The sequence below is a fragment of the Setaria viridis genome, chromosome 7 (genome assembly GCF_005286985.2).
Source record: "Setaria viridis chromosome 7, Setaria_viridis_v4.0, whole genome shotgun sequence".
In the NCBI taxonomy this organism is placed as follows: Eukaryota; Viridiplantae; Streptophyta; class Magnoliopsida; order Poales; family Poaceae; genus Setaria; species Setaria viridis.
This window is the reverse complement of record NC_048269.2, coordinates 12488243-12502984: the sequence shown is the minus strand read 5'-3', so window position 1 is coordinate 12502984 and position 14742 is coordinate 12488243. Positions and strand designations below refer to the sequence as shown.

Below are 14742 nucleotides of genomic sequence, written 5' to 3'. Positions count from 1 at the left end.
TCAGGATTGTATCCGCGATGGGATAACATCAACAAACATTACATTTTTACATACATATAAAAGGTACGAGTTATTACAAAACATAGATTGAAAAAAACTTAACAGTGCAGTGTTAGACAGAGTTCTTAAGATTTAAAACATAAACAGTTCAGGGGGAGATGAGCATTTAAAACTTCTTCTTTAAGGGTATTGTGAGACTCATAACAATACCCTAGGGCTTCGGGGCTTCCTCCTCTATAGACTCCTGCGGAGCTTCTGAAAGATAGCCACAAGGGATAACCCTGAGTACGGGGTACTCAGCAAGTCTTACCCGACTAACCAATATAATAGCTTTCTTTGGAAGTATATGATAGCTTTTTGGTGTACTTGGCTGATACAACTTTTGCCGAAAAGCTTACTACAAGTGATGCCTTAGTTTTATCTTTTATTTGGGTTAAGTTATTACCTAACCATTCTAAATGATGAGCAGAAAGTAAAAGCAACCATAGATATTAAGTCATACACCAAACATTATCGGAAAGATATTTAATTCAAGACTTCATACTACGATGCTCAACAGTGATCAAGTGCATTCATAACCGAGAATTGCGGCGATCCGGATCCATTTACATCCTGCAGGAGAGTACCCTGATCACCAGCTTTATACGACTGTCCAGGTCGTACATAACAACCTTTTGATTAGCAAAATCAATGATTGGGAATAAGACTACCCGGACCCAGGGATGCACCCCCACATGGGACCCCACGTCTGGCCCGATCACCATGTGAGTTTCAGGCTACACCCCTGCCAATCTCCAGCACGTCAAGCGCGGGTACGAAGTATTCCCGATCATAGAGTTTACTAACCTACTGGGCTTTACTGGTCACATACCCAGTAAGTGATCAGATGCTTATCACTTGATCAAAGGTTAAGACAATGAATCGGGCCTTAACCAAATTAATCTAGCAGACAGAACTACATCTCTAGCTTCTGTCCGTTTTCAAATTTCCAAGCTATCTTACCATAAGCAACATGTATGACTCAAAAGTTTTCCTTAAGGTTGGTAAACCAAGTATGTAAGCAAGTAAGCAATTCTAGACTTGGGTATCTTCTAAGGTTTGAACAAGTGGCAAAGATGTCCTTAAAACAAGGCATGATCATACACAAGAATAGGTTTCAAGCAACTCCTAGACTTAGTGCATACATATAGAAAATAACCGATAATTGGGCACATGAAATAATAACTCCAAATTAGATAGGTATAAATGCACCGGGGCTTGCCTTGTTCGCTTAAAAAGTTAGTATTCTTTGACGGGTTGGCTTCACAGGGGACTAATTCAAAGACTTCTTCGAACTCCGAAGATCCTTCTGAAAATTCCAAATAATCTCCTTCTGGTGCTTCGGGATCTATAACACAACACATGTAGGGGTTAGGAATGCAAAGTTTTTGAATAAGAGACTATACAACCTTCCTTCATGATAAAGTTACAAGCCAACAAGGACTATACAATTTATCATGATAAAGTTGCAAGTCAACACACAAAAACCCAAAAAGATTAACCCACAATTTTTATTTTCTTACCTAATCCTTACTTAAGGCTTTTTTTTATTTTTCGAAAAGGTTATAATTATTTTCTAACTTGAAAACCTAATTTCCTATGAGTTAAGAATAATTTGTGATTAAGAAAATGTTATTTCATATTTTATACATTTCATAAATATTAAGTATTTATTTAATTACCTTAAAAGAAAGGCATTAAATAAATACCCGAATTTTTTTTTTTATTTTTCTAGGGTGTAAAAATTTTAATGCATAAAGGAAAATAAAACAAGCCTAACAAAATTGGTTTCACTAATTTTGGACACTCCTAGAAATTTCTGTGATTTAAATGGTGAAAAACGAATTTAAACTAATTATTCTATAAAGGAAATCTAATTTTCCCGAAAAACACCCGGAAAAACTTTTCTTACGCGGCTCCAACCTACCCTCTCTCACGCGCGCTGGGCCCGCGGCGTGGACCCACCTTTCCTCCTATTCCTCCTACTCGCCGACGTCTTCCTCCCCCGGACGGGCCCCGTGGGCCGATTCTTCCTCTCCTCGGTCCACTACCGGCCCAACGGCCCTCTTCCTTTTTCTCCTTTCTTTCGCGAACGCGGCCTGCCTCCTACTGGGCCTCCGGCCCTTTTTCCTCCACGGTCGGCCGCCTCGGCTTTCTTGGGCTTCCGCTGCGCCGGCCCACAAACGCCCGCGCCCCGGTCTCCTTCTCCTCCTCTCCTTTCTCTCTACCGCGCGGGCCCGACGCTCCAGCGTCTTCTTCTTCCTCCCGCCAAAACGCGCGCGCGCGACAGGGGGCGGCGCGACTCACCGGCCGGCGCCCTACCGGCGGCGAAGCTAGGTCAGGACAGCATCCCTATACCTTCATGCACCCGCGCGCGGCAACAGCTCCTCGGGAGATGGCCGGAGCCACTCCCTCCACGGCGGCGTGCGGCGACACCTTCGGCCGGTCGCGACTACTTACGACGACGGCACAAACTACTCGATCAACTGCTACTACACCATCCTGGCATCCTAGGGACCTGCCTACGACTACTTAAAAAGGAAGGGAACCAACGCAAGATGGTGCTCACCGTGAGCGGGAGGCGCGGCGACGGCGGACAGAAGTGGTGGCGGTTCAAGGCGTGCCGGCGAAGAAGCTAGGCAACAATTTGCTAGGGTTGCTGGTAGGGTGTAGGCGGAGGTGTGGACGGAGGGAATCGACGGGAGGTGCGGTGTGGTGGTGGAATTTTACCTGGCGGCGATGGCTTGGACAGAGGCGCTGGCGGCGGTAAAAAGAACGGCGGTGAAACGGCGGTGCGGGAGCGGTAATTATACAAACGACTTACCGCACGCATGGTTGCCACCGTGGTCTACCCATAGGCTTGCGTGGTGAGGAGGTGGCCTAGCCGTCGCGCTGACGAGCGACCGAGAGCGGCGGCGGCGACACGTCGAGTTCGCTCTGTCACAGCTCCCCTTTCTTCTCTCTGACGCCCGTGACTTCAGATCCAAATTGCGGTTGATTTTCAATCCAACGGTCCCCAAGTGTTTTAACCGAAGTTGGAGATAAACTTGAACCCTTCACTTTTTATTTTGGCTCTGACCCGAGATAATCATCAAACCATAGTCGAATTTTGAATTGTTTCTCGGGTTTGTCTGAACTTCACTGAATTCGATATTCAGTTCGTCAGTTAACTGACAGTGACATCGATCTCACTTGGTGAACCAATTTAGTGATCCAATTCCTTTTCTTCCAGTCCAACTTCTCTCCATTTGTGTTCTACAACATCCCAAGTTTCCATTTTGCTCAAGAACAACTACTCCTTTTGATCTACATTTTTCTAAAATCAAGTCCAAAGTCGGCCACTTACTGCTGTCTTCAGACTTAGCCGTTTCAGTGATGCTGTTTACAGTGACAAGATGCCGACTTTAGGCCTTTATTTGAAATAGCTCCCTCTGCTATTCTTGATCAATAACACCCAAATCTTGCAGTACAAAGTCCACACTTTAATAGGGTGTAGTTGTTCTGAGTCACTTATTTGAAAAATTTATCACAATTCAATTTCCAAAACGGACTCTGAGGCTGTTTTTCTGAATTCCTGTTTTCGGACGGTGAACAGTGATTTCAGTTTTCCAATTCCTTTCTTTAATTCTTTTGGGATATTTTGGACTGGTTTGGCTCCAATTTCTTGATCCTTAAGTTTTAGTTACTCTTACACTTGCATTCCACATTTTTGCCGAATTTTTCTGAATTTCAAATTAAAAATTCAAATTTCGGTCAAATTTGACCCGAATTTGATTTTCGGCCGATTTCTTTTTCTTTTCTTCTTGAATTGCTTTTCAATTGTTCGTAGTCACTTTGATGACTAAAATGACAGCTATTACAGCCTCTCCCTCTTAACAGAATCTCGTCCCGAGATTCCCGGGGTTAAATCTTCAGTTTTGAGAGTGGAAAGGAAACTGCGTCAGGTCAACTATTCTTCTCTTTTCTGTACAGGGATAGTGGGGTGGTGGCTTTTGTTCATCTGTTCCTGATGATTTCAAATAATTCCGGATATTTAGACTCTAGGTCCTCAGCTTGTTCCCAAGTAGCTTCATCTGGAGTATGATGTTTCCATTGTACCTTGTAAAACGTGATACTCTGAGTTCGGGTATCTCTTGTCTTTTGATCTAGAATTTTAATGGGCCATTCCTCATAGGTCAGATCTGGTTCAAGCTCAGTTTCCAGATCTTCTAGAATTTCTTCTGGAACTCTTAAGCACTTCTTAAGCTGGGATACATGAAATACGTCATGTATAGAAGCAAGTTGGTCTGGTAATGATAGCTTATATGCCACCGGACCTTTTCGTTCCAGAATCTCAGAAGGACCAATATATCTTGGGGCTAACTTACCCTTTACTCCAAATCGTTGTACTCCTTTCATCGGGGATACCTTCAAGTATACAAAATCTCCGGTATGAAACTCCAAGGATCGTCTCCTTTTGTCCGAATAACTCTTTTGTCGGGACTGGGCTACTTCCAAATGTTTGCGAATCTTCTGGACCTTTTCCTCAGTTTCCATAACCAAGTCTGAACCCAAATGTGTCCTTTCTCCCACTCCTGACCAATTTAAAGGAGTTCGGCATCTTCGACCATACAGGGCCTCGAAAGGTGCCATTTTAATGCTAGCTTGATAGCTATTATTATAGGAGAACTCGGCTAGGGGCAAACATTCGTCCCATAGCTTAGAGAAGGTAAGGACACATGCTCTTAACATGTCTTCCAAGATTTGATTGACCCTATCTGTCTGTCCTCCAGTTTGGGGATGATAGGCAGAACTTCTAATGAGAGTAGTGCCCATATCCTTTTGTAACTGTTCCCAAAATCTGGAAACAAACTGGGAACCTCGATCAGAGATAATGGTCTTTGGTACTCCGTGCAAGGATATGATCCGGGCTATATAGAGTTTAGCATATGTCGACACCGGATAAGTAGTCTTGATTGGAATAAAGTGAGCTGACTTAGTAAGGCGGTCGACAATAACCCATATGGAATCATACCCTTTTGAAGTGGTAGGCAATCCAATTATAAAGTCCATGGAAATATCCTCCCATTTCCAGACAGGGATTTCTGAAGGTTGTAGTAAACCTGCCGACTTTTGTAGTATGGGCTTAACTCTTCGGCAAGTATCACATTCAGCTACATACCTTGCAATTTCAGGTTTCATCTTGGCCCACCAAAATCTTTGCTTTAAATCTTGGTACATTTTATTGCTTCCGGGATGAATAGCAAACTTAGACAGATGTGCTTCTTCTAAGATCAATCTTCTTAGGTCTTCATCTTTAGGAACTACTATCCTTTCCTTGAAGTATAGTCCTCCATCTTCTTCTTGATTAAATTCGGGAACCTTCCCTTCGGCTTTTTGCTGATAAAGTATCTTAATCCATGGATCCTCTCTTTGGGCTGTTATAATCCTTTCCTTTAGGGTATCTTGGATCATAATATTCTGAAGGGTGCCTTGTTTCACCATTTCCAAACTCAAATCTTCCATTTCCTAACACAAGGTTTTAAGGTTAGACTGGGAGGTAGTGCAATGGCATTGGGCCTTTCTGCTCAAGGCGTCGGCCACTACATTAGCCTTACCAGGATGATAATGGATTTCTAACTTATAATCTTTAATCAATTCTAGCCACCGTCTTTGTCTCATGTTCAAGTCCATTTGAGTAAAGATGTACTTCAAGCTTTTGTGGTCAGTAAAGATACGACATTCACTACCCAAAAGATAGTGTCGCCATATCTTTAATGCATGCACTACGGCAGCGTGTTCTAAATCATGGGTAGGGTAATGCTCTTCATGACGCTTCAGTTGACGAGAAGCATAAGCAATAACTCTGCCTTCTTGCATAAGAACACACCCTATGCCTGTCCCCGAGGCATCACAGTATACATCAAAGGGTTTCTCTATGTCCGGTTGAGCTAGCACTGGGGCTGTAGTCAGCAATTTCTTTAAGACTTGAAATGATTCTTCACACTCAGGCTTCCATTCAAATTTCACTTCTTTAATAATTCTGTGATTGGTTTAGAAATTTTTGAGAAATTGGGGATGAACCTACGATAATAGCTGGCCATTCCCAAGAAACTTCTTACTTCATGAACAGAGGTTGGTGATTTCCAATCCAGTATATCCTTGACCTTTCCGGGATCTACTTCAATTCCTTTTTCGGACAATATGTGCCCATGGAATGGAACTTTCTTTAACTAGAATTCACATTTACTGAACTTGGCATACAACTGGTGTTCCCGGAGTCTACTCAGAACAATGCGCAAGTGTTGTGCATGTTCCTCTTCATTTTTAGAAAAGACAAGGATAACGTCTATAAAGACGACCACAAATTTATCTAACTCTGGCATGAATACTGAGTTCATGAGGTACATAAAATGCGCTGGGGCATTTGTCAGTCCGAAAGACATAACCAAGTATTCATATAATCCATATCGGGTTGAGAAGGCTGTTTTAGGTATGTCTTCAGGTTTTATCTTAATCTGATGGTATCCTGACCGAAGGTTGATTTTTGAAAAGACCTTGGCTCCAGATAACTGGTCGAACAACAAGTCAATCCGTGGCAGCGGATACTTGTTTTTAATGGTTACTGCATTCAGAGGGCGGTAATCCACACATAACCTTAATGTGCCATCCTTCTTTTTAACAAATAAAGCAGGGCAGCGCCATGGTGAAGTGCTAGGTCGGACAAAACCTTTATCCAATAATTCTTGGAGCTGTATTTTTAATTCTGCTAGCTCCTTAGGTGGCATTCGATATGGTCTTCTTGAAATGGGAGCAGTGCCTGGTTCTAACTCAATGGTAAATTCTACCGCTCTATCAGGCGGTAGCCCAGGCAGATCTTCTGGGAATACATCTATAAATTCATTAACCACAGGAATAGATTCTAGAGTCACTGCTCTAGTCTTTTTGACCATCTGGTCCAAACAAGGATGAGCGGGTAATTGGAGCTCAAAAGGGTGGCCTTGGTCATCTTTCATACTAACGACCCGATTAACCATATCAATTTGAACTTTACGTTCCTTCATCCAATTTACTCCCAAAATAAGATCTATTCCTTGATCTTCCAGAATTAAAGGATAAGCACCCACCTTATTTCCTTCTAGGTTTAAAATCACATTGCGAGCTACTTGATTTGTATTCTGTGTAGCTCCAGTAGCTTGAATAGCATACTTGACATTTAAGGTGTGTACTTCTAATTGATGTTGCGTGACAAACCTTCTACTTATAAAAGTGTGTGATGCTCCCGAATCAAATAAAACCATGGCAGGGTAATTGTTAACAAGGTACATACCTGCCAGGATAGGCTCTCCTTCTGGAATTTCCTCCACGTTCATATAATGAGCTTGTCCTGTCTTGGTGTTCACGAACTTACGACGGACAAACTTTTGCCCTGTGCCTTGACCCGAGGTTTGAACCCTTAAGTTTGCGTTTCCCCCAACCCTGGGAAAACGACAGTCCCGGGCGAAGTGTCCCAGCTTTCCACAGTTGAAACAAACCTGTGGATTTCCTGGAGGAGTAGGGTTACGAAACCCGAGAGGTGGTGCAATTCCAGGACGAGGAGCAGCACTGGGAGCTCTAATATTCCAAGGCTGGAAGGGCCGCTGCTGAAATGAAGGTCGATACATGGGTCGAGGAGGACCTCGATATACTACCTTCATTCTTTGTGGACCATTCCCAAGGGTTCCGAAAGGAATATTCTTCCTTTTCAATGCTTCTTCTTTCTTTAAGGTTTCATCTAGAATTCTCATCTTTTCTTCCGCGGTAATGGCCGTACTTACCGCAGAGCTGTAGTCGGCAAAAGTGCAGGTGGATAACTTCTCCTGCATCCTTGCATTGAGTCCTCGAAGATAGCAATCTCTTTTTCTGGACTCGGTGTTGACATGTTCTGGTGCATATTGGGCTAGGTGGTCAAACTCACTGCTATATTCCAGAATACTGCGGTTTCCTTGTTGTAGCCCTAAGAACTGTTCCAGTTTCATCCTCATGATACCTTCCGGCACAAACTGTGTCCTGAAGGCTTCCTTAAAATTCTCCCACGTAACCTCCCTTCTAACTGGCTGCCTGGCCAGATAGCTGGTCCACCAGGTCCCTGCGGGACCTTGAAGCTGGAGTCCTGCAAACTCGGCCTTTTGAGTGGTGGTGCATTGGGGGATTACTCGAAACTTTTGTTCCATTATTTGAAGCCATTCGTTAGCTTCAAGTGGATGCTCGGCCTTCAAGAATATTGGGGACGGGTCTCCAGGAACTAGGTGTAGGACACACCCCGCTCCGGATCCCGCCGATTTCCACCGTTACCAGTGTTCTGTACAATCATTTGCAGTAATCGGGCTTGTTCTGCCCCTGAGTTCATAAGGCTGGCTATAGCATCTGCCAGCGTGGGTGCTCTTGGTAAATTCTCCTCCTGACCCCCTGAACCTGAAGCTCGTGGTCCTCTTGGGTCTGTCATGCTGCCAAGAGTAAACAGAATATTAATATCTAGGGTGCATTTTATCAACGGTTCCCTGTACACTAATATTTCATACATCATAGCATGACCACACATAAACCACACTTATACACATATTTATTTATAGTACATGCCCTGAAGTTACTTTTTACAAAAACCACCGTACTACTCGGTTCATCACATATATCTTACATAAATATATTACAACATCTCTCAGACAAGGTTTCACTTCAACCATCGTAGGGGAAAATGCCTAGTTCCTCGGCATTCAGTCCCAGTCGAGCCATTGCTGCCTGCAGGATATCTTGGTCTACGGTCATCAATGTTTGCCCTGGAGGAGCGACGGGTGGGGCTTGATTTACTGAGTTTTCACTTCCGGATTCCGGCCCGGGATCACTCGAAGTGTAAGAAGTGTACGATGCGGAGGTGCTAACTCCGGAGTTTCCCTCCATCTCTTCGGGATCCTCTTCTTCTTCTCCGTCTTCTGGCTTCTCTTCTCCCCATTGCTGCATTGGCCCATAGCCTTGTGGATCTAGCCCATCGGCGTTAGCATTGGCCCAGGCGAATTGTTGATTTCCTGCAGGAGCTTCACCCTGATCGTCCTCCATGTCAACATCAAATCCTTCTAGGTTCTCATGAGCATACAGATCAATCTCAGGAACTGCAGGTGGAGCAGGATCTTCTTCCACTTCTACCACAGGTACTAATTGGTCCGCTTCCTCTGGGTTTGGTGGCTGGGGCTCTTCTGGTGGTGGAGGTGGTGGAACATTGACGATGTTTTGTGCAGGTACCTGGGCCTGCATCTCCTCCAAAGCCAGACGAAGTGACAGGATCTCGTCCAGCTGCTGGAATCTTTCTGCTTCCAGCCTATTGACATTGGATTCGGCTTCCTCCCTTGCTCTATCTACCATGCTCCTGCTGGCCTCTATGAACCCTTGCATCACCTGGAGTTTTTCTTCATAATCATCAATTCTTCTGGATTGCTCCCTCATTATTTTCTCCATGTCGTGCTCTCTTGCCAACACCGCCTTTTTGTACAACTCCTTGTCATGTCGGGCACCCATCAGCTCCATCTTAGCATCTTCATTTTTCTGCCTCTGGTTGTAATACTCTCTGATGCAAGATTGATGTAAGTTGTACATGGCCGTCATGTAATCAGAAGCAGCAGCAACCAAGATATCGTGCTCTACCCGAGAGGTGTTCTTCAAAGCTTTAATTCTTCGCCTCCAGATCCCGTCATCTTGATGTTTGATAGGATAGAACCGAGCAGAGCTCGACCCTACCTCCACCTTGTGGTTTTCACATAACTCGGTAAGAGCAGTCATAGCCGCCCTTTCCATCGTGTCATTGAACTCAAAACCTGATTCCATCACCTCTTCGAGACGCCAATTGGGACGGGTATCGTCATCTGGAATATGCACATAAACGGTGCAGTACTGTTTATGACCGGTATCTTCCTTCCTCCAATAATATTTTGGGGGATTGTGAAAGCCTAATTCTTGTAGCGTCTTCCAAAGCAACTGCACAAACCCCGGCTTATCCAAATAATGGCCGCGGGTCCATCCATCTTTATCAGTGTAGCCTTCTTGAAACATCCTATAAAAGAAACAAGGTCAGATCTAACGGCACTCACCAAACCCAAAAATTTTTAAAATATGCTTATGCAACATGATGCAACGATTCCTACGGACTCACAGACTCATATACACACTCGTAAAGAAATTGGTGGCATTGTAATCTCTCCCTAAATAACAGACTACCGAATACTAGCGACACGCAGCAAACAGTTAGCATTCACAAAACAAGCAACTGGTTAACACTACGGCCACCTGTGACTCTTATTTTCGTTATTTTAAAGTAGAGTCTCAGTTTTAAAAGGTAATATCTGTTGATTATCCCAACCTATGGCTCTGATACCAGCTGTGGCGGAACCGTCCAACTTAGACTGGTTTAAATGCGCCTAATCGCTGCCGATGCAGCAATTATCCGAAACGCACTTAAAACAGTATAAGTCCGGTCGTCCGTCGAGTGTCCCTAGGACTCCTCGAAAGATCCACGTTGTATTTCATCGCCATACATCAGGATAGTATCCGCGATGGGATAACATCAACAAACATTACATTTTTACATACATATAAAAGGTACGAGTTATTACAAAACATAGATTGAAAAAAACTTAACAGTGCAGTGTTAGACAGAGTCCTTAAGATTTAAAACATAAACAGTTCAGGGGGAGATGAGCATTTAAAACTTCTTCTTTAAGGGTATTGTGAGACTCATAACAATACCCTAGGGCTTCGGGGCTTCCTCCTCTATAGACTCCTGCGGAGCTTCTGAAAGATAGCCACAAGGGATAACCCTGAGTACGGGGTACTCAGCAAGTCTTACCCGACTAACCAATATAATAGCTTTCTTTGGAAGTATATGATAGCTTTTTGGTGTACTTGGCTGATACAACTTTTGCCGAAAAGCTTACTACAAGTGATGCCTTAGTTTTATCTTTTATTTGGGTTAAGTTATTACCTAACCATTCTAAATGATGAGCAGAAAGTAAAAGCAACCATAGATATTAAGTCATACACCAAACATTATCGGAAAGATATTTAATTCATGACTTCATACTACGATGCTCAACAGTGATCCAGTGCATTCATAGCCGAGAATTGCGGCGATCCGGATCCATTTACATCCTGCAGGAGAGTACCCTGATCACCAGCTTTATACGACTGTCCAGGTCGTACATAACAACCTTTTGATTAGCAAAATCAATGATTGGGAATAAGACTACCCGGACCCAGGGATGCACCCCCACATGGGACCCCACGTCTGGCCCGATCACCATGTGAGTTTCAGGCTACACCCCTGCCAATCTCCAGCACGTCAAGCGCGGGTACGAAGTATTCCCGATCATAGAGTTTACTAACCTACTGGGCTTTACTGGTCCCATACCCAGTAAGTGATCAGATGCTTATCACTTGATCAAAGGTTAAGACAACGAATCGGGCCTTAACCAAATTAATCTAGCAGACAGAACTACATCTCTAGCTTCTGTCCATTTTCAAATTTACAAGCTATCTTACCATAAGCAACATGTATGACTCAAAAGTTTTCCTTAAGGTTGGTAAACCAAGTATGTAAGCAAGTAAGCAATTCTAGACTTGGGTATCTTCTAAGGTTTGAACAAGTGGCAAAGATGTCCTTAAAACAAGGCATGATCATACACAAGAATAGGTTTCAAGCAACTCCTAGACTTAGTGCATACATATAGCAAATAACCGATAATTGGGCACATGAAATAATAACTCCAAATTAGATAGGTATAAATGCACCGGGGCTTGCCTTGTTCGCTTAAAAAGTTAGTATTCTCTGACGGGTTGGCTTCACAGGGGACTAATTCAAAGACTTCTTCGAACTCCGAAGATCCTTCTGAAAATTCCAAATAATCTCCTTCTGGTGCTTCGGGATCTATAACACAACACATGTAGGGGTTAGGAATGCAAAGTTTTTGAATAAGAGACTATACAACCTTCCTTCATGATAAAGTTACAAGCCAACAAGGACTATACAATTTATCATGATAAAGTTGCAAGTCAACACACAAAAACCCAAAAAGATTAACCCACAATTTTTATTTTCTTACCTAATCCTTACTTAAGGCTTTTTTTATTTTTAGAAAAGGTTATAATTATTTTCTAACTTGAAAACCTAATTTCCTATGAGTTAAGAATAATTTGTGATTAAGAAAATGTTATTTCATATTTTATACATTTCATAAATATTAAGTATTTATTTAATTACCTTAAAAGAAAGGCATTAAATAAATACCCGAATTTTTTTTTTCTAGGGTGTAAAAATTTTAATGCATAAAGGAAAATAAAACAAGCCTAACAAAATTGGTTTCACTAATTTTGGACACTCCTAGAAATTTCTGTGATTTAAATGGTGAAAAACGGATTTAAACTAATTATTCTATAAAGGAAATCTAATTTTCCCGAAAAACACCCGGAAAAACTTTTCTTACGCGGCTCCAACCTACCCTCTCTCACGCGCGCTGGGCCCGCGGCGTGGACCCACCTTTCCTCCTATTCCTCCTACTCGCCGACGTCTTCCTCCCCCGGACGGGCCCCGTGGGCCGATTCTTCCTCTCCTCGGTCCACTACCGGCCCAACGGCCCTCTTCCTTTTTCTCCTTTCTTTCGCGAACGCGGCCTGCCTCCTACTGGGCCTCCGGCCCTTTTTCCTCCACGGTCGGCCGCCTCGGCTTTCTTGGGCTTCCGCTGCGCCGGCCCACAAACGCCCGCGCCCCGGCCTCCTTCTCCTCCTCTCCTTTCTCTCTACCGCGCGGGCCCGACGCTCCAGCGTCTTCTTCTTCCTCCCGCCAAAACGCGCGCGCGCGACAGGGGGCGGCGCGACTCACCGGCCGGCGCCCTACCGGCGGCGAAGCTAGGTCAGGACAGCATCCCTATACCTTCATGCACCCGCGCGCGGCAACAGCTCCTCGGGAGATGGCCGGAGCCACTCCCTCCACGGCGGCGTGCGGCGACACCTTCGGCCGGTCGCGACTACTTACGACGACGGCACAAACTACTCGATCAACTGCTACTACACCATCCTGGCATCCTAGGGACCTGCCTACGACTACTTAAAAAGGAAGGGAACCAACGCAAGATGGTGCTCACCGTGAGCGGGAGGCGCGGCGACGGCGGACAGAAGTGGTGGCGGTTCAAGGCGTGCCGGCGAAGAAGCTAGGCAACAATTTGCTAGGGTTGCTGGTAGGGTGTAGGCGGAGGTGTGGACGGAGGGAATCGACGGGAGGTGCGGTGTGGTGGTGGAATTTTACCTGGCGGCGATGGCTTGGACAGAGGCGCTGGCGGCGGTAAAAAGAACGGCGGTGAAACGGCGGTGCGGGAGCGGTAATTATACAAACGACTTACCGCACGCATGGTTGCCACCGTGGTCTACCCATAGGCTTGCGTGGTGAGGAGGTGGCCTAGCCGTCGCGCTGACGAGCGACCGAGAGCGGCGGCGGCGACACGTCGAGTTCGCTCTGTCACAGCTCCCCTTTCTTCTCTCTGACGCCCGTGACTTCAGATCCAAATTGCGGTTGATTTTCAATCCAACGGTCCCCAAGTGTTTTAACCGAAGTTGGAGATAAACTTGAACCCTTCACTTTTTATTTTGGCTCTGACCCGAGATAATCATCAAACCATAGTCGAATTTTGAATTGTTTCTCGGGTTTGTCTGAACTTCACTGAATTCGATATTCAGTTCGTCAGTTAACTGACAGTGACATCGATCTCACTTGGTGAACCAATTTAGTGATCCAATTCCTTTTCTTCCAGTCCAACTTCTCTCCATTTGTGTTCTACAACATCCCAAGTTTCCATTTTGCTCAAGAACAACTACTCCTTTTGATCTACATTTTTCTAAAATCAAGTCCAAAGTCGGCCACTTACTGCTGTCTTCAGACTTAGCCGTTTCAGTGATGCTGTTTACAGTGACAAGATGCCGACTTTAGGCCTTTATTTGAAATAGCTCCCTCTGCTATTCTTGATCAATAACACCCAAATCTTGCAGTACAAAGTCCACACTTTAATAGGGTGTAGTTGTTCTGAGTCACTTATTTGAAAAATTTATCACAATTCAATTTCCAAAATGGACTCTGAGGCTGTTTTTCTGAATTCCTGTTTTCGGACGGTGAACAGTGATTTCAGTTTTCCAATTCCTTTCTTTAATTCTTTTGGGATATTTTGGACTGGTTTGGCTCCAATTTCTTGATCCTTAAGTTTTAGTTACTCTTACACTTGCATTCCACATTTTTGCCGAATTTTTCTGAATTTCAAATTAAAAATTCAAATTTCGGTCAAATTTGACCCGAATTTGATTTTTGGCCGATTTCTTTTTCTTTTCTTCTTGAATTGCTTTTCAATTCTTCGTAGTCACTTTGATGACTAAAATGACAGCTATTACAACATCATTGACCCTTAAAGAAGCAATTCAATCCTTGCTTATCAAATATCAATTACCCCTATCCAAGGTACGTGGTCAAGGGTATGATGGAGCTAGTAATATGAAGGGTCATGTTAATGGTTTGAAGAAACTAATTATGGATGAGTCCCCTTCTGCTTATTATGTTCATTGCTTCGGCCATCAACTTCAACTAACACTTGTAGCAGTTGCTAAGGAGAATACTGATTGTGATTGGTTCTTTGGGAAACTTGCTTATTTGTTGAATGTTCT

The 14742-nt window shown here is 43.9% G+C and overlaps 1 pseudogene; it reads left to right on the top strand.

Annotated features, from left to right (window-relative positions):
* LOC140223354 (uncharacterized) overlaps positions 1–14685 on the top strand; it is a 28000-nt pseudogene extending 13315 nt beyond the window's left edge.
* Positions 14686–14742: the final 57 nt, after the last annotated feature.